The sequence below is a fragment of the Salvelinus sp. IW2-2015 genome, linkage group LG4q.1:29 (assembly GCF_002910315.2).
Source record: "Salvelinus sp. IW2-2015 linkage group LG4q.1:29, ASM291031v2, whole genome shotgun sequence".
In the NCBI taxonomy this organism is placed as follows: Eukaryota; Metazoa; Chordata; class Actinopteri; order Salmoniformes; family Salmonidae; genus Salvelinus; species Salvelinus sp. IW2-2015.
The window spans coordinates 56,781,274-56,799,900 of record NC_036842.1 but is presented as its reverse complement, the minus strand read 5'-3'; the positions used below and the strand labels follow the sequence as shown (position 1 = coordinate 56,799,900).

At 43.5% G+C, this 18,627-nt stretch overlaps 1 pseudogene; it reads right to left on the bottom strand.

Moving 5' to 3' along the window:
- The window catches only part of LOC111962213 (protein phosphatase 1H-like), a 57,402-nt pseudogene that overhangs the window by 19,830 nt on the left and 18,945 nt on the right, over positions 1-18,627 (bottom strand).

Sequence of the window (18,627 nt, the reverse complement as noted above, 5' to 3'; positions counted from 1 at the left end):
AACTGTTATGGACAGACGAATCTAAGTTTGAGGTGTTCGGATCACAAAGAAGAACATTCGTGAGATGCAGAAAAAATGAAAGATGCTGGAGGAGTGCTTGACGCCATCTGTCAAGCATGGTGGAGGCAATGTGATGGTCTGGTGGTGCTTTGGTGGTGGTAAAGTGGGAGATTTGTACAAGGTAAAATGGATCTTGAAGAAGGAAGGCTATCACTCCATTTTGCAATGCCATGCCATACCCTGTGGACGGCACTTAATTGGAGCCAATTTCCTCCTACAACAAGACAATGACCCAAAGCATAGCTTTAAACTATGCAATAACTATTTAGGGAAAAAGCAGTCAGCTGGTATTCTGTCTATAATGGAGTGGCCAGCAGTCACCGGATCGCAACCCTATTGAGCTGTTTTGGGAGCAGCTTGACCGTATGGTACGTAAGAAGTGCCCATCAAGCCAATCCAACTAAATCATTATTTATAACCTTGTCAACGTCTTGGCTCTATTTCCTATTCATTTTCCAACTCATTTCATGTATGTTTTCATGGAAAACATGAAAATTTCTAAGTGACCCCAAACTCTTGAACGGTAGTGTGTTAAGGCTTTACATCCTCTCCCAACACCATGGGTTGAGAGCTATCTATCCAAAAGAACAGAGAGTTTTCTTTAATGGAAGCTTCTCTAATGTAAAGTGTACCAATCCTATCTATAGGCTAACCACGCTACCCTAAGGGGCCCCCGTGTTGAGGGTCAGCGTGGCGGATGTGTTGTTGCCTACCCTCACCACTTGGGAGCATCCCGTCAGGACATCCAGGATCCAGTTGCAGAGGGAGGTGTTCAGTCCCAGGTTCCTTAGCTTAGTGATGAGCTTGGAGAACACTATGCTGTAGTTAATGAACAAACATTCTCACATAGGTGTTCCCTTTGTCCAGGTGGGAAAGGGCAGTGTGGAGTGCAATAAACATTGCGTCATCTGTGGATCTGTTGGGGCGATATGCGAATTGGAGTGGGTCCGGGATGATGGTGATGATGTGAGCCGTGACCAGCCTTTCAAAGCATCTCATGGCTACAGATGTGAGTGCTACGCAGCGATAGTCATTTAGACAGGTTAACTTGGCATTCTGTGGCACAGGGACTATGGTGGTCTGCTCGAAACATTACAGAATGGGTCAGGGAAAGGTTGAAAATGACACCCAGTGAAGTTAGTGTTTAGAGCGAACTCCCCCCGTCTCGGAGCTCGTTCTATCTCTGTCTTGCTGGAGATAAAGCATCTGTGACAACGTGACATACACACAATCCTGTTCTAATATCTGTTCCCACTCACACCTCTGGGACCGTCAGGAACAACACTTTAGTTGCTGCAAACAGCACCAGACATTCACAGGCTCATTTTCCTGACAAAGACCCAGTTTGGCATCAAAACGTTGTCTGATTAACCTACCCCCCGGCGCATATACCAGTGTGTGGATTTATTTTCTGTCTGTCATTGTTAGTTAAAGTAGACTATTGTTTTATTCATAGGATTTTTTACAACCACCACAGTGTGATGTGTGACTGAGGGAGGGGAGGAAAGGTGGTGGGTGTAGCTGCTTGTCTGTATGCTCTCTGCTCTGCTGATGATGAGAGATGGGCAGGAGTGCAGTGATCTCATCTCTTATGAGCGGGCAGGGCCACACTCATTAGCTCTACATGCTTAGAATTCTAACCACACACAATTTCTTACCTGGGCCACGCCAATCGCCGGTTGAAGGTGTTTTTTAGGACGCTAAAGGCGCGTTACGGGTACAGGGGTGGTAAGATAGAAAGGGGTGTTGTCCCTGATACTAGGTGTCTAGCAGCTTGATCATCATGGTACTTGTTGATAGTAAGTGAACAGGCATATATTACAGTAAGTATAATTTAAACCTGTATCTCATTCTGGTAAGTGGTGAAATAAGTACAGCTAGTTATAATTGTAATGGCTTAGCAGATAAAAAAAATGACAAATCAGTCTTTACATGGTTAAAAGGGAAGGAATATAATGTATATTGTTTAAAGGAAACTCACTCTACAATTACAGATGAAGTTGTATGGAAAAAGGACTGAACACATTAGAACTAGTGGATATAGGTAGGCTTACAAATCCAGACTTTCCACTAGATGTTGTAACATTGCTGTGGGGACTTGTTTCCATTCAGCCACAAGAGCATTAGTGAGGTCGGGCACTGATGTTGGGCGATTAGGCCTGGCTCGCAATCGGAGTTCCAATTCATCCCAAAGGTTTTGATGGGGTTGAGGTCAGGGCTCTGTGCAGGTCAGTCAAGTTCTTCCACACCGATCTCAACATACCATTTCTGTATGGACCTCGCTTTGTGCCCAGGGGCATTGTCATGCTGAAACAGGAAAGGGCCTTCCCCAAACTGTTGCCACAAAGTTGGAAGCACAGAAATGTCTAGAATGTCATTGCTGTAGCGTTAACATTTCCCTTTACTGGAACTAAGGGGCCTAGCCCGAACGCAGGCCATTATTCGTCCTCCACCAAACTTTACAGTTGGCACTATTGGCACTATTGAGGCAGGTAGCGTTCTCCTGGCATCCGCCAAACCCAGATTTGTCCGTCGGACTGCTAGATGGTGAAGCGTGATTCATCACTCCAGAGAACGCATTTCCACTGCTCCAGGGTCCAATGACAGCGAGCTTTACGCCACTCCAGCCGACACTTGGCATTGCACATGGTGATCTTAGGCTTGTGTGCGGCTGTTCGGCCATGGAAACCCATTTCATTAAGCTCCCGACGAACAATTATTGTGCTGATGTTGCTTCCAGAGGCAGTTTGGAACTTGGTATTGAGTGTTGCAAACAGGGACAAATGATTTTTATGCGCTACGACACTCAGCGGTCCAGATCTGTGAGTTTGTATGGCTTACCACTTTGCGGCTGAGCAGTTGTTGCTCCTAGACGTTTCCACTTCACAATAACAGCACTTACCGTTGACTGGGGCAGCTCTAGCAGGGCAGTAATTTGACAAACTTACTTGTTGGAAAGGTGGCATCCTATGAAGGTGCCACATTGAAAGTCACCGAGCTCTTCCGTAAGGCCATTCTACTGCCAATGTTTGTCTATGGACATTGCATGGCTATGTGCTCGATTTTATCTCAGCGGGTGTGACCGAATCCACTAATTTGAAGGGTTGTCCACATACTTTTGTATATATAGTGTACATGGAGAAGGCTTAATCAAGCTAGTTGTCTTGATTACTTTCTTGTATCGTTTGCACTGGCACCAAAAGTAAAACAAGTTTTGATAGGGGTCAGAATGCGGTCGGACCATWAAATAATTGGCATCCACATTACTCTAGGTTTCTTCCTAGGTTTTGGCCTTTCTAGGGAGTTTTTCCTAGCCACCGTGCTTCTACACCTGCATTGCTTGCTGTTTGGGGTTTTAGGCTGGGTTTCTGTACAGCACTTCGAGATATTAGCTGATGTACGAAGGGCTATATAAAATAAACTTGATTTGATCTTACAGAATTTCCACGTTGCTGCAGATATTGACAACATGTTTTTACCCAAGACAAAGGATTTTATGAGTGACTTTTTCCTACATAACATAGGTAGAGCAGATCCACTTATTGTATGGGACACTTTTAGAGGTCATGCAATTCAACACTTCTCTTTAAAACAAAAACTATTTAGGTCAAAATAGTTACATCAAGTATAATCTATTATAGAAAATAAAGCGAATTCGAGGAAAATTATGAACAATTTACCAAATTCCTTTTGAATCTTTAACATAGAAATGCTACCAGAAAGAGTCATCCATGATTCACCTAATTATGCTTTGAAAGATGAAGCAAAGTACTTTAAGCATACGTTCCCTTTTCAGTCTCCTCCATTTCCACTAACTGTAAGGATTTTTTTCCCTAATAATAGTGTAAAATTAACAGTTGTACAGAAAGACTTGTGTGAAGGCAAAATTGCAGAGGAGGAACTTCTTGATGCAATTAAAGCCTTTAGGCCAGGGACAACTCCAGGGCTGGATAGCATACCAGTTGAGGTACAGTTGAAGTCGGAAGTTTACATACACTTAGGTTGGAGTCATTAAAACTGGTTTTTCAACCACTCCACAAATTTCTTGTTAACAAACTATAGTTTTGGCAAGTCGGTTAGGACATCTACTTTGTGCATGAAACAAGTAATATTTCCAAAAATTGTTTACAGACAGATTATTTCACTTTTATAATTCACTGTATGACAATTCCAGAGGGTCAGAAGTTTACATACACTAAGTTGAATGTGCATTTAAAACAGCTTGGAAAATTCCAGAAAATGTTGTCATGGCTTTAGAAGCTTTTAATAGTCCTGGTCAGGTCCTGGTCAGTCCCTGAATGGGAGACCAGATGCTGCTGGAAGTGGTGTTGGAGGCCAGTAGGGGCACTCTTTCCTCTGGTCTAAACAAAGATCCCAATGCCCAGGGCAGTGATTGGGGACACTGCTCTGTGTAGGGTGCCGTCTTTCGGATGGGACGTTAAACGGGTGTCCTGACTCTCTGAGGTCATTAAAGATCCCATGGCACTTGTCGTAAGAGTAGGGGTGTTAACCCCGGTGTCCTGGCTAAATTCCCAATCTGGCCCTCAACCATCACGGTCACCTAATAATCCCCAGTTTACAATTGGCTCATTCATCCTCCTCCTCCTCCTCTCCCCTGTAACTATTCCCAGGTCGTTGCTGCAAATGAGAACGTGTTCTCAGTCAACTTACCTGGTAAAATAACGGATAAATAAAAAATATAAATAAAATAGGCTAATTGACATCATTTGAGTCAATTGGAGGTGTACCTGTGGATGTATTTCAAGGCCTACCTTCAAACTCAGTGCCTCTTTGCTTGACATCATGGGAAAATCAAGAGAAATCAGCCAAGACCTCAAAAAAAAAAAATTGTAGACCTCGACAAGTCTGTTCATCCTTGGGAGCAATTTACAAATGCCTGAAGGTACCACGTTCATCTGTACAAACAATAGTACGCAAGTATAAACACCATGGGACCATACAGCCGTCATACCGCTCAGGAAGGAGACGCATTCTGTCTCCTAGAGATGAACGTACTTTGGTGCGAAAAGTGCAAATCAATCCCAGAACAACAACAAAGGACCTTGTGAAGATGCTGGAGGAAACAGGTACAAAAGTATCTATATCCACAGTAAAACGAGTACTATATCGACATAACCTGAAAGGCCGCTCAGCAAAGAAGAAGCCACTGCTAAAAAAACAGCCATAAAAAAGCCAGACTAAAGTTTGGAACTGCACATAGGAGCAAAGATCATACCTTTTGGAGGATTGTCCTCTGGTGTGATGAAACAAAAAATATAACTATTTGGCCATAATGACCATCATTATGTTTGGAGGAAAAAGGGGACGCTTGCAAGCTGAAGAACACCATCCCAACCGTGAAGCATAGGGTGGCGGCATCATGTTGTGGGGGTGCATTGCTGCAGGAGGGACTGATGCACTTCACAAAATAGAGGCATCATGGAGGCAGGAAAATTCTGTGGATATATTGAAGCAACATCTCAGGACATCAGTCAGGAAGTTAAAGCTTGGTCGCAAATGGGTCTTCCAAATGGACAATGACCCCAAGCATACTTCCAAAGTTGTGGCAAAATGGTTAAGGACAACAAAGTCAAGGTATTGGAGTGGCCATCACAAAGCCCTGACCTCAAATCCTATAGATAATTTGGGGCAGAACTGAAAAAGCGTGTGCGAGCAAGGAGGCCTACGAATCTGACTCAGTTACAGCAGCTCTGTCAGGAGGAATGGGCCAAAAGTCACCCAACTTATTGTGGAAGGTTGTGGAAGGCTACCCAAAACGTTTGACCCAAGTTAAACAATTTAAAAGGCAATGCCACCAAATACCAATTGAGTGTATGTAAACTTCTGACCCACTGGGAATGTGAAGAAAGAAATTAAAGCTGAAATAAATCAGTCTACTATTATTCTGACATTTCACATTCTTAAAATAAAGTGGTGATCCTAACTGACCTAAGACAGGAAATTGTTACTAGGATTAAATGTCAGGAATTGTAAAAACTGAGTTTAAATGTATTTGGCTAAGGTCTATGTAAACTTCCAACTTCAATTGTATGTGTAACATTTTTTGATCTACTCAAAGATCCACTATTAACATGTTTTAACCACTCCTATATAAATGGTCAACTATCAGGTACTCATCAGAAAGTTTGAGTTCACTACTACTGAAACAGGACCCAGGTGGTAAATATAATCTAATATATACAGTCCATAAAAAAAAACTGGAGGCCCCTTACACTTACTTCTGTGTTGTGATGCAAAATTGTCAGATATTATTCATCCTAACCAGACAGTTTTATTTTTACATAGACAATACATTGAAGATAATAAGACAAGTACTTGAAAAAATAAAACACCATGAAAAATCTGGAAACCAGGCCTGGTATTCATAGCTGACTTCGAAAAGGATTTTGAAAAAATACGATTGGAATTTAATTAAATGCCTGAATATTTCATTTTGGAGAATCTCTTATACAATAGGTTAAGTATAGTAACCCCAGGTGCAAAATAGTCAATAATGGCTCCTTCTCAGACAGTATTAAACAGCCATTGAAATGTTAGCTATTAAAATCAGATCCAACAATAATATCAAGGGGCTAGAAATTCAGGGCTTAAAAACAAAAGGTGTCATTATATGCTGATGATTCATGTTCTTTTAAATCCACAATTTGGATCCTTCCAGTCTCATTAGAGGATCTAGATACTTTTTCTAACAGTCAATTAAACCAGCCCAGAATCACTGTTCCCCATTCTCCACCCAGCCCAGCCTCCATACCTCTCTCTTACCTTCCTTTTCTTTTCTAGAAGAGAGAGCGCGCCGACACAGAGAGCGAGAGAGAGCGCGACACAGAGCGCGAGAGAGAGCGCGACACAGAGCAGCGAGAGAGAGCGCGACACAGAGCAGCGAGAGAGAGCGCGACACAGAGCAGCGAGCGAGAGCGCGGACCACAGAGCAGCGAGACGGACACAGAGCAGCGAGAGCGACACAGAGCAGCGAGAGCGACACAGAGCAAGCGAGAGCACACAGAGCAGCGAGAGCGACACAGAGCAGCGAGAGCGACACAGAGCAGCGAGAGCGACACAGAGCAGCGAGAGCGACACAGAGCAGCGAGAGCGCATGCGAGGCGAGCGGTGTGGTTAGCATGTTATTCAGTACATACTGTAGTTATTGTTTGCTTTTCTAAAGTCGATCAACCTTGCCAGCTAAAATACTGTAGTTAGAAAAGCTAGCTAATCTAACTTGAAATTACTTATTGGTAGCAAGTTATGAGGTTGGGAACCTACAGTGTTTCTGGGCTAGCTAAAACCAACACCATGAAAGTGGCTGGTAGTATTACAGGAAAATTCTGAGTGGGATGTGTCCCTGTGCCCCATATGGGCATGACAGCACGCGCACACATCTATTTTTCTCTGTACGCTTAGAGGCCAGTTCTGAAAAAGGCCCACTTCACTGTAAAGGAATCTGTTAAAAATACATCACAGATATCAGTTCTGTTCCGAGTTCTGGACTCAGTGAGCAGCACTGCCCTGTCCTACATCGGCACATCTTAACAGCACAGACAGAACCGCCTTGAGAAAGAGCCAGCACTGATAAATCTCCCCTTAATCACCACCACCGTCTCTGTCTGTCCCTCTCTCACTCTCCTCAGTCTGCCTCGGTTCTCTATGGAGTGAATCAAAGACGCTATGATGGGCCCTAGTWCAGTCCAGGGATCACTGATGAGCTGAACTGTCCCAGTCATTCACACAGATGACACAGAATGTCTGAGTCCATCAGAGCATGTCCTGTCAATCAGCTGGCACTCAGTACATTGATAAGAATGGGGGGTTCAGATAGACAAAATGATTGCGGACAAAGGACATTATTTCAATAGCGGAGCGTAGTTGCTCGTGATAATGTGAAATTTCAATGACAAATCATGCAAAGATGCCTAATCTTGATTATCTCATGATTATGGTAAAATGGTGGGGGTATGATAGGTGCTGCATTGAGGAATGTAGCACCTGTCTGTAACTTATCACAATGAGAGGACCAAGGCCCGTCATTATTTGAGTAGCAGTAATCAAACAGATAGATGGATGGATACCCACCAGCCAGACATAGTGAAGTCCCTATAGAGCATCCTCTTCCCCACCTCCTTCCTCTGTACTCGTCTGGGGAACTCCAGATGTGTAAACTCTCCCCCTAACAGGTGTGGCTGCATGTAGGCCTTCACATAGAAAGAGGAGAGAGAGGAGCGTGAAGAGATTGTCTTCCTATCCCCTGGGCACGCCAGTCAATTAAACCAGCCTAGACACCAGGCAAAAGAGCTAAGCTTAGTAACTGTCAGTGAGTAACTGAGCAGACCTGGGTTCAAATACTATTTGAATTCTTTAAAYTTGTTTGAGCGTTTTCTCTACTCTGATAAGTGGGGTTTGTTATTTTTTGTCTATTGGTTCCATTGTGCCAGTCAGGCTCAATCAAGGCCAGCTAAAATATTTGAAATGATTTCAAATACTATTTGAACCCAGGTCAGGGACAGAGAACAGCCCGGGTTCACTGTGATTCAGAGGGTTGTGGTAGAGTTCCTCCTCTTACCAGGAACTGTGGGCGTTATTACACCAGCACGGACCAGGTAGGAAGCAGGTGGCAAGCATAGTGAATGTCTGAAGAGGGAGGGAAGGTCATGCATTGTGATACAGTGTCTGTTGAGTTCCTCCACTTACCAGGAACTGCAAGCGCTGCCGCTCTGACTCGGGTGTGAACTCTGTAGACATGGGGATAACCTCTCCACCTCGGATAATGATTGCTCTGTGCAGGACAAAGCAATCGGTGTTAATTCAAACAGTTTGAGTGTTTATTTCAGTGTGTGCGTCTGTGTCTCACCTGCTGTCCCCGGCATTTCCAACGTAGAGCTTTCCGAGTAAAAAGAGCGCACACAGAGCAGTACAGCCTCCTGAGACGTTAAACACAGCCTTGTCTCTCTCAATCTGGGCATCCTGAAAACCAAACACATAAATATACATTGAGAGTACAAAACATTAGGAACACCTTCCTAATATTGAGTTCCACCCCCTTTTGCCCTCAGAACAGCCTCAATTTGTTGGGGCAGGGACTCTACAAGGTATCAAAAGCTTTCCACAGGGATGCTGGCCCATGTTGACTCCAACGCTTCCCACAGTTGTGTCAAGTTGTCTGGATGTTCGTTGGTGGGGGACCATTCTTGATGCACACGGATTCACCTGGTCAGTCTATGTCACGGAAAGAGCAGATGTTCCTAATGTTCGTACACTCAGTGTACATATACACGTCACAATAACACAACACATACATATATCATAAATACACATACAACACACTCACATAAATACACATGAAAACATACACTACCAATCATAAAAGAAAACACTTTTTTCCCACACTACAATATAGCACAAAGACCTGCTATGGATTAAAATCCTTGCTACAGTAACATACTGTACATAACATGAGAGGAATACGTCAAGGAGAGATAAAAAATGATGGAAACCTGAAGACAAGGTGACGTTTGAGGGAGTAATCGTTATTACACGGCTTAATTAGGTCGATTATTTCAATACTAATTAAACCAAGAGAATTATTTAAAAAATCTATGATATTAATTAGATTAATAATTAATCCGTTACTGAATTAATCAAAAAGGTYACATAAAAAGTTGAACCAACCAAGCTATAGTTCTCAACCTATATATTATGTACGCTCACTAGTTAACCCTTTGTTATCTAAAACTATCGTAAAAGTGTCGTGGAAGAGTTGAATTGGTTTGAAGCGCAAAAGGCTCCGGCTCGGTGGGCCCATCTCATATTTCTGTAGCGTGAAGCAGCTTGATGTACAAGTACACCCCCTGGGCAGGACGCTCGTCTATCAGGGTCAACAATCCTACTCTGAGACGTTGGCTGTATAAATACAGGCCGAGACCAGGAGGTGATGAGTAAAAATGTGTGTATTTTGGGTTATAGCAATGTCATGAGTCTCTAGCACAATGTTAAGAGTGACAAAATAATGTCCGCTAATTTACTCTGTCCCTAGCTTGTAGTCCCCCTGTGGAAAACACACTCACGCTAGAACACTCTGCCTTGCGCACTTCTGCTGGCTATCAACTATCTGATGAAGCACACTGTGTGTGTTTCTGTGTAACAAGGCCCTAGTGACACCCCAGCACCCTCCACCCTGGCCCCACCACTGCTGTCACCTTGGAGGAGAAACACATTGCTCAGGAATGTGTGTGTGTGCATTAGGGAGGGGGAACTTAGTGAACAAAATGTGTCCTTCACCGAGGGTAAGTTATGACTCTGTAGCAGTGCATACCTACGTATCCTGCTATCAAACGCCTGTGGCTGCAGGGAGGAAAGGCTTCAATAATGAAAATGTCTGCATAAACAACTAGCTACACCCCCCCCCCTGCAAAAAATGTTTTTAACACCCTTGCCTATCTTACACTAACACTCGCACTTGTCTTGTCTCGTCTCACTAGCGCTGGTTTAATGAGGACATTTTTGTTGTTTACTATGACTGGGATATGTAGTTGTATCACCTAGCCACCTTAAGACGAATGAACTGTAATACAATGTAATCAAAGTTCATGTGTCACGTGCACAGGATACAGGGTGTAAACGATACAGTGAAATGCTTACCGCAAGCTCTCCTCAACAGTGCAGTACACTTTCAAATCGCTCTCATCTGCTAAATGACTAAAATAGGTCAATGCAAGACAACAGTTAGGATTATGGTTTGCACCCTATTGCAGGTTCATTTGACTGCAGCTTTAGTAGGGTGTATACACAGTACATGTCTTTACAGGGCGGGAGACTAGGCCAAAAATCGGATCTCCCCCAGTTATTTCTGTCCTTCTCAATGTAAACAGTGTCGTCATCGTGAGCCACGTTTCTTTTTTATGTTTGAACATCTCCGTGTTTATTAGGCTCTGGCAGCCTCCTCCAGAAACAGCCCGTGGTGGTGATTCATGTCAACCTGAGAACTAGAATCAGAGCCAGTGGTTCTGATTCTAGTCTGAATTATGCACCACCATCACCCAAATCAGTGACAGATTTCACTTGAGAATGAGGTTCATTAAAAATAAGAAGCAAGATTAACGAAGAGATGGGGAGCAAAGCTCCAGACAAGAGCCAGACAAGAGCCAGAGGGGATGAGGAACAAAAAAAAGATGGGAGAGAAGAGGGATACGGATTGCCTGTGAAAAAGAGTGAAGAGCGAGAGAGAGGGGCAGAAAATAGCTTTATCACGCTATGAAATCAAGTATAGGAATGAGCTGAATATAATGTGGAATATCATGGTGAAGGTTTTTGACTCTATAACGATCAAAAGGCAAACATCTGCATGACATACACTCAACTGCATCGACACGACAGTGAACTGCTTTCTGATGAAATTGTGCATTTATATATAGACGTTTAATCTTAAATCCTTGTACGTCACACATTCATTACAACACAATCGTTAAGCATCGACACAGTCTGAAATGTGCACAGGTGCATGGGAAATGGTGCATTATCACAGTTGATAGTTTGGGTTGACAGTGACACTGGACTTGGAAAATTACACTAACTCACTCAATGGATGGCCGCACACTGCCATCTAGTGGTGATGACGAGAAAAACAACAGCTACTGCTGCAGTACCCAGGTTTGTCTGAAGTCATGTGAGTTATTGTAAGGAGTTGTGTGAAACAGATGAGACCAGAATGCAGTTGGCACTAAGTGATCAACATTTCAGACTTAGATTGTATCAGTGGACTAGACACCAGGTGGTGAACTCCTAGCTCTCAAGAAAGGAAACACAACAGCAGAATTTAGCGAGTGCCAAAATTTGTCTTGAAGCCAAAGCCAGAATCCTCAACAACAAGATGAAACAATGAGGCTAATAACCAATGACCTTTCTGACTCCTCATTGGCCAAAGCCTGTCAAGACCACACTCTTGATTGGCTGTGTGTCCGACCACTGGGCCACTCAGTGAGCTAAGTCGAAGTCCACACATCCTCTTACAGCACCACAACCAGATGGTGAGCAGCACTGAAACCTTTGGCCTGCGGGTTAGAAGGGGAAAAAGTCCATAAATCGTGGTGCTGTGGACTGACTGGCACCATATGCTGCTGATTTGAGGAACAGCCACAGATAATGGATTAGAGAGACTGGGAGGGGGGCAACATGCCGACACTAAACGCACCCTTATCACTGGCAGCCAGCTGTTAGACGCCACTCAACTCTCAGTGCCAAAGAACTGCTGAGGAAAGCAGACACAGCTAAAGATGGAGTTAATTCAAATCAAACCAGGAGCGATGACACAATCTATTTCAGACATACAGTTGAAGTTGGACGTTTACATACACCTTAGCCAAATACATTTAAACTCAGTTTCACAATTCCTGACATTTAATCCTTGTAAAAGAAATCCCTGTCTTATGTCAGTTAGGATCACCACTATTTTAAGAATGTGAAATGTCAGAATAATAGTAGAGAGAATGATTTATTTCAGCTTTCATTTCTTTCATCACATTCCCAGTGGGTCAGAAGTTAACATGCACTCAATTGCCTTTAAATTGTTTAACCTGGGTCATACGTTTTTGGGTAGCCTTCCACAATCTTCCCACAATAAGTTGGGTGAATTTTGGCCCATTCCTCCTGACAGAGCTGGTGTAACTGAGTCAGGTTTGCAGGCCTCCTTGCTCGCACACGCATTTTCAGTTCTGGCCACACATTTTCTATAGGATTGAGGTCAGGGCTTTGTGATGGTCACTCCAATACCTTGACTGTCCTTATACCATTTTGCCACAACTTTGGAAGTATGCTTGGGGTCATTGTCCTTTGGGAATACCCATTTGCGACCAAGCTTTAACTTCCCGACTGATGTTTTGAGATGTTGCTTCAATATATCCACAATTTTGCCATCTATTTTGTGAAGTGCACCAGTCCCTCCTGCAGCAATGCACCCCCACCCCCGTGCGTCACGGTTGGGATGGGGTTCTTCGGCTTACAAGCATCCCCCTTTTTCATCCAAACATAACAATGGTCATTATGGTCAAACAGTTCTTTTTTTGTTTCATCAGACCAGAGGACATTTCTCCTAAAAGTACGATCTTTGTCCCCATGTGCAGTTGCAAACCGTAGTCTGGCTTTTTTATGGCGGTTTTGGAGCAGTGGCTTCTTCCTTGCTAAGCGGCCTTTCAGGTTATATCGATATAGGACTCGTTCTACTGTGGATATAGATAGTTTTGTACCTGTTTCCTCCAGCATCTTCACAAAGTCCTTTGCTGTTGTTCTGGGATTGATTTGCACTTTTCACACCAAAGTACATTCATCTCTAGGAGACAGAATGCGTGGTCCCATAGTGTTTAGACTTGTGTACTATTGTTTGTACAGATGAACGTGGTACTTTCAGGCATTTGGAAATTGCTCCCAAGGATGAACCAGACTTGTGGAGGTCTACAATTGGTTTTCTGAGGGCTTAGATGATTTCTTTTGATTTTCCCATGATGTTAAGCAAGAGGCACTGAGTTTGAAGGTAGGCCTTGAAATACATCCACAGGTATACCTCCAATTGACTCAAATGATGTCAATTAGCCTATCAGAAACTTCTAAAGCCATGACATAATTTTCTGGAATTTTCCAAGCTGTTTAAAAGGCACAGTCAACTTAGTGTATGTAAACTTCTGACCCACTGAAAATTGTGATACAGTGAATTATAAGTGAAATAATCTGTCTGTAAACAATTGTTGGAAAAATTACTTGTGTCATGCACGAAGTAGATGTCCTAACCGACTTGCCAAAACTATAGTTTGTTAACAAGAAATGTGTGGAGTGTTTGAAAAATGAGTTTTAATGACTCCAACCTAAGTGGATGTAAACTTTCGACTTCAACTGTACAGGCAGAGGACAACAACCGGACAGTTCTTCTTAGAAATAAAAAAGAAAACTGTATTTAGACAATGCTTACTAGTCCTATTCCCACTGCCCAGTAAGCTGTGACGTTGATCTTATTATGCCAACTGCATATTTTCAGAAAAAAAAACTAGTTGCTAAGCAGATAATGATGGGAATGATGGGAGCGCTGCAATGTCTCTTACAATGAATGTGCAGTAATTAAATCGATGCTGCAGTGTCCCTTATATACTGTAATTAATTCAGGATGGTTAGTATGTTCTTTCAGACCAGGGCTGAATTCACCAGGGCACAGCATACTGAAACGTTCAGAAAGAAATAGATCATGTACAACAGACATGCCTGTCTCAGATGTAGAACAGGGAATCACATCAACTCTATTCATGACATTTCTATCTGCAACAATCCACAATGTTAACCTACTGAACATGGCAATGAACTCACCATCTCTTTGAAGGCATTCTCGATGGCTCCCATCACCAGGCTCTCATGATGGACCTTCTTCTCTGTGAAGAACCTGGTGGGAGGGGGGTGACTGGGGGAGCCGGGTGCCCCTGCGGCCCCCCGCAGTGAGGCGGTCCTGGTGATGCCCCTGTGGGTGGTGGGGGTGAGGTTGGTGGGCTCTTCCCCGTGGATGATGGGGACCTGCTGGGCCGGGTTCCTCAGGACATCCAGGACCTCTCGGAGGTGTTCTACGATGTGGTGCTGGAGCAGCTTAGACGCCACCACCGCCGCCCCTGAGCCCGCATGGCCGTCAAACAGCCCCCAGTAGTGGAAGATCAGTCCGGGCACTGCATCCTGGACACACAAACACAGACACACACATTTTGCAATGTCAAAAGCTGGCACGCACAAACACAGGAGAATAAGTAGAACAAAACACAAACAATTAGCCAAATCAACATTTTTATAATTTACAAATATATATATATATATAAACTCAGCTAAAAAGAAACGTCCCTTTTTCAAGATCCTGTCTTTCATAGATAATTCGTAAAAATCCAAATAACTTCACAGATCTTCATTGTAAAAGGGTTTAAACACTGTTTCCCATGCTTGTTCAATGAACCATAAACAATTAGTGAACATGCACATGTGGAACGGTCGTTAAGACACTAACAGCTTACAGACGATAGACAATTAAGGTCACAGTTATAAAAACTTAGGAAACTAAAGAGGCCTTTCTACTGACTCTGAAAAACACCAAAAGAAAGATGCCCAGGGTCCCTGCTCATCTGCGTGAATGTGCCTTAGGCATGCTGCAAGGAGGCATGAGGACTGCAGATGTGGCCAGGGCAATAAATTGCAATGTCCGTACTGTGAAACGCCTAAGACAGCGCTACAGGGAGACAGGACGGACAGCTGATCATCCTCGCAGTGGCAGACCACATGTAACAACACCTGCACAGGATCGGTACATCTGAAAATCACACCTGCGGGACAGGTACAGGACGGCAACAACAACTGCCCGAGATGCACCAGGAACGCACAATCCCTCCATCAGTGCTCAGACTGTCTGCAATAGGCTGAGAGAGGCTGGACTGAGGGCTTGTAGAACTGTTGTAAGGCAGGTCCCCACCAGACATCACCGYCAACAATCACCGGGACAAACCCACCGTCGCTGGACCAGAAATGACTGGCAAAAATTGCTCTTCACTGACGAGTCGCGGTTTGGTCTCACCAGGGGTGATGGTCGGATTCGCATTTATCATAGAAGGAATGAGCGTTACACCGAAGCCTGTACTCTGGAGCGGTATCGATTTGGAGATGGAGGGTCCGTCATGGTCTGGGGCGATGTGTCACAACATCATTGGACTGAGCTTGTCATTGCAGGCAATCTCAACACTGTGCTTTACAGGGAAGATATCCTCCTCCCTCATGTGGTACCCTTCCTGCAGGCTCATCCTGACATGACCCTCCAGCATGACAATGCCACCAGCCATACTGCTTGTTCTGTGTGTGATTTCCTGCAAGACAGGAATGTCAGTGTTCTGCCATGGCCAGCAAAGAGCCCGGATCTCAAGCCCATTGAGCGAGTCTGGGACCTGTTGGATCGGAGGGTGAGGGCTAGGGCCATTCCCCCCAGAAATGTCAGAGAACTTGCAGGTGCCTTGAGAGTGGGGTAACATCTCACAGCAAGAACTGGCAAATCTGGTGCAGTCCAGGATGAGGAGATGTACTGCAGTACTTAATGCAGCAGGTGGCCTCACCAGATACTGACTGTAACTTTGGATTTTGACCCCCCCCCCTTTGTTCAGGGACACATTATTCAATTTATGTTAGACACATGTTTGTGGAACTTGTTCAGTTTATGTTGTTGAATCTTGTTATGTTCATACAAATATTTACACATGTTAAGTTTGCTGAAAATAAACGCAGTTGACAGTGAGGACGTTTCTTTTTTTGCTGAGTATATAGAGTTGAAGTTGGAAGGTTATAAACACCTTAGTTTAAATGTAAATGTTTTAAATGTTTCACAATTCCTGACATTTAATCCCAGTAACAATTCTCTGTCTTAAGTCAGTTAGGATCACCACTTTATTTTAAGAATGTGAAATGTCAGAATAATAGCAGAGAGAATTATCTATTTCAGCTTTTATTTCTTTCATCACATTCTCAGTGGGTCAGAAGTTAACACACACTCAATTAGTATTTGGTAGCATTGCCTTTAAATTGTTTAACTTGGGTCAAACGTGTTGGGTAGCCTTCCACAAGCTTCCCACAATAAGTTGGGTGAATTTTGGCCCATTCCTCCTGACAGAGCTGGTGTAACTGAGTCAGGTTTGTAGGCCTCCTTGCTCGCACACGCTTTTTCAGTTCTGCCCACAAATGTTCTATAGGATTGAGGTCAGGGCTTTGTGATGGCCACTCCAATACCTTGACTTTGTTGTCCTTAAGCCATTTTGCCACAACTTTGGAAGTATGCTTGGGGTCATTGTCCATTTGGAAGACCCATTTGCGACCAAGCTTTAACTTCCTGACTGATGTCTTGAGATGTTGCTTCAATATATCCACATAATTTCCCGCCCTCATGATGCCATCTATTTTGTGAAGTGCACCAGTCCCTCCTGCAGCAAAGCACCCCTAACATGATGCTGCCACCCCCGTGCCTCACGGTTGGAATGGTGATCTTCGGCTTTTCAAGCCTCCCCCTTTTTCCTCCAAACATAACGATGGCCATTATTGCCAAACAGTTCTATTTTTGTTTCATCAGACCAGAGGACATTTCCCCAAAAAGTATGATCTTTGTCCACATGTGCAGTTGCAAACCGTAGTCTGTCTTTTTAATGGCGGTTTTGGAGCAGTGGCTTCTTCCTTGCTGAGTGGCCTTTCAGGTTATGTTAATACAGGACTTGTTTTACTGTGGATATACTTTTGTACCTGTTTCCTCCAGCATCTTCACAAGGTCCTTTGGTGTTGTTCTGGGATCGATTTGCACTTCTCACACCAAAGTACGTTCATCTCTAGGAGACAGAATGAGTCTCCTTCCTGAGCTGTACAATGGCTGCYTGGTCCCATGGTATATATACTTGCGTACTATTGTTTGTACAGATGAACGTGGTACCTTCAGGCATTTGTAAATTGCTCCCAAGGATGAACCAGATAAAAAAAAATTCTGAGGTCTTGGCTGATTTCTTTTGATTTTCCCATGATGTCAAGCAAAGAGGCACCGAGTTTGAAGGTAGGCCTTGAAATACATCCACAGGTACACCTCCAAATTGACTCAAATGATGTCAATTAGCCTATCAGAAGCTTCTAAAGCCATGACATAATTTTCTGGAATTGTTCAAGCTGTTTAAAGGCACATTCAACTTAGTGTATGTAAACTTCTGACCCACTGGAAATGTGATACAGTGAATTATAAAAGTGAAATAATCTGTCTGTAAACAATTGTTGGAAAAATTACTTGTGTCATGCACAAAGTAGATGTCCTAACCAACTTGCCAAAGTTGGTTTGTTAACAAGAAATTTGTGGTGGTTGAAAAACTAGTTTTAATTAACTCCAACCTAAGTGTATGTAAACTTCCAACTTCAACTGTATATACAGTGGGGCAAAAAAGTATTTAGTCAGCCACCAATTGTGCAAGTTCTCCCACTTAAAAATGTTCATCATAGGTACACTTCAACTATGACAGACAAAATTAGAAAAAAAAATCCAGAAAATCACATTGTAGGATTTGTAATGAATTTATTTGCAAATTATGGAGGAAAATAAGTATTTGGTCACCTACAAACAAGCAAGATTTCTGGCTCTCACAGACCTGTAACTTCTTCTTTAAGAGGCTCCTCTGTCCTCCACTCGTTACCTGTATTAATGGCACCTGTTTGAACTTGTTATCAGTATAAAAGACACCTGTCCACAACCTCAAACAGTCACACTCCAAACTCCAGATGTGTTTTTCAGCGGCAGGGACTGGAAGACTGTAACGATCGAGGCAAAGATGACCGGAGCAAAGTACAGAGAGATCCTTGATGAAAACCTGCTCCAGAGCGCTCAGGATCTCAGACTGGGGCGAAGGTTCACCTTCCAACAGGACAACAACCCTAAGGGCACAACAAAACCTATTCCCCATCAGGAGACTGAAAAGATTTGGCATGGGTCCTCAGATCCTCAAAAGGTTCTACAGCTGCACCATCAAGAGCATCCTGACAGGT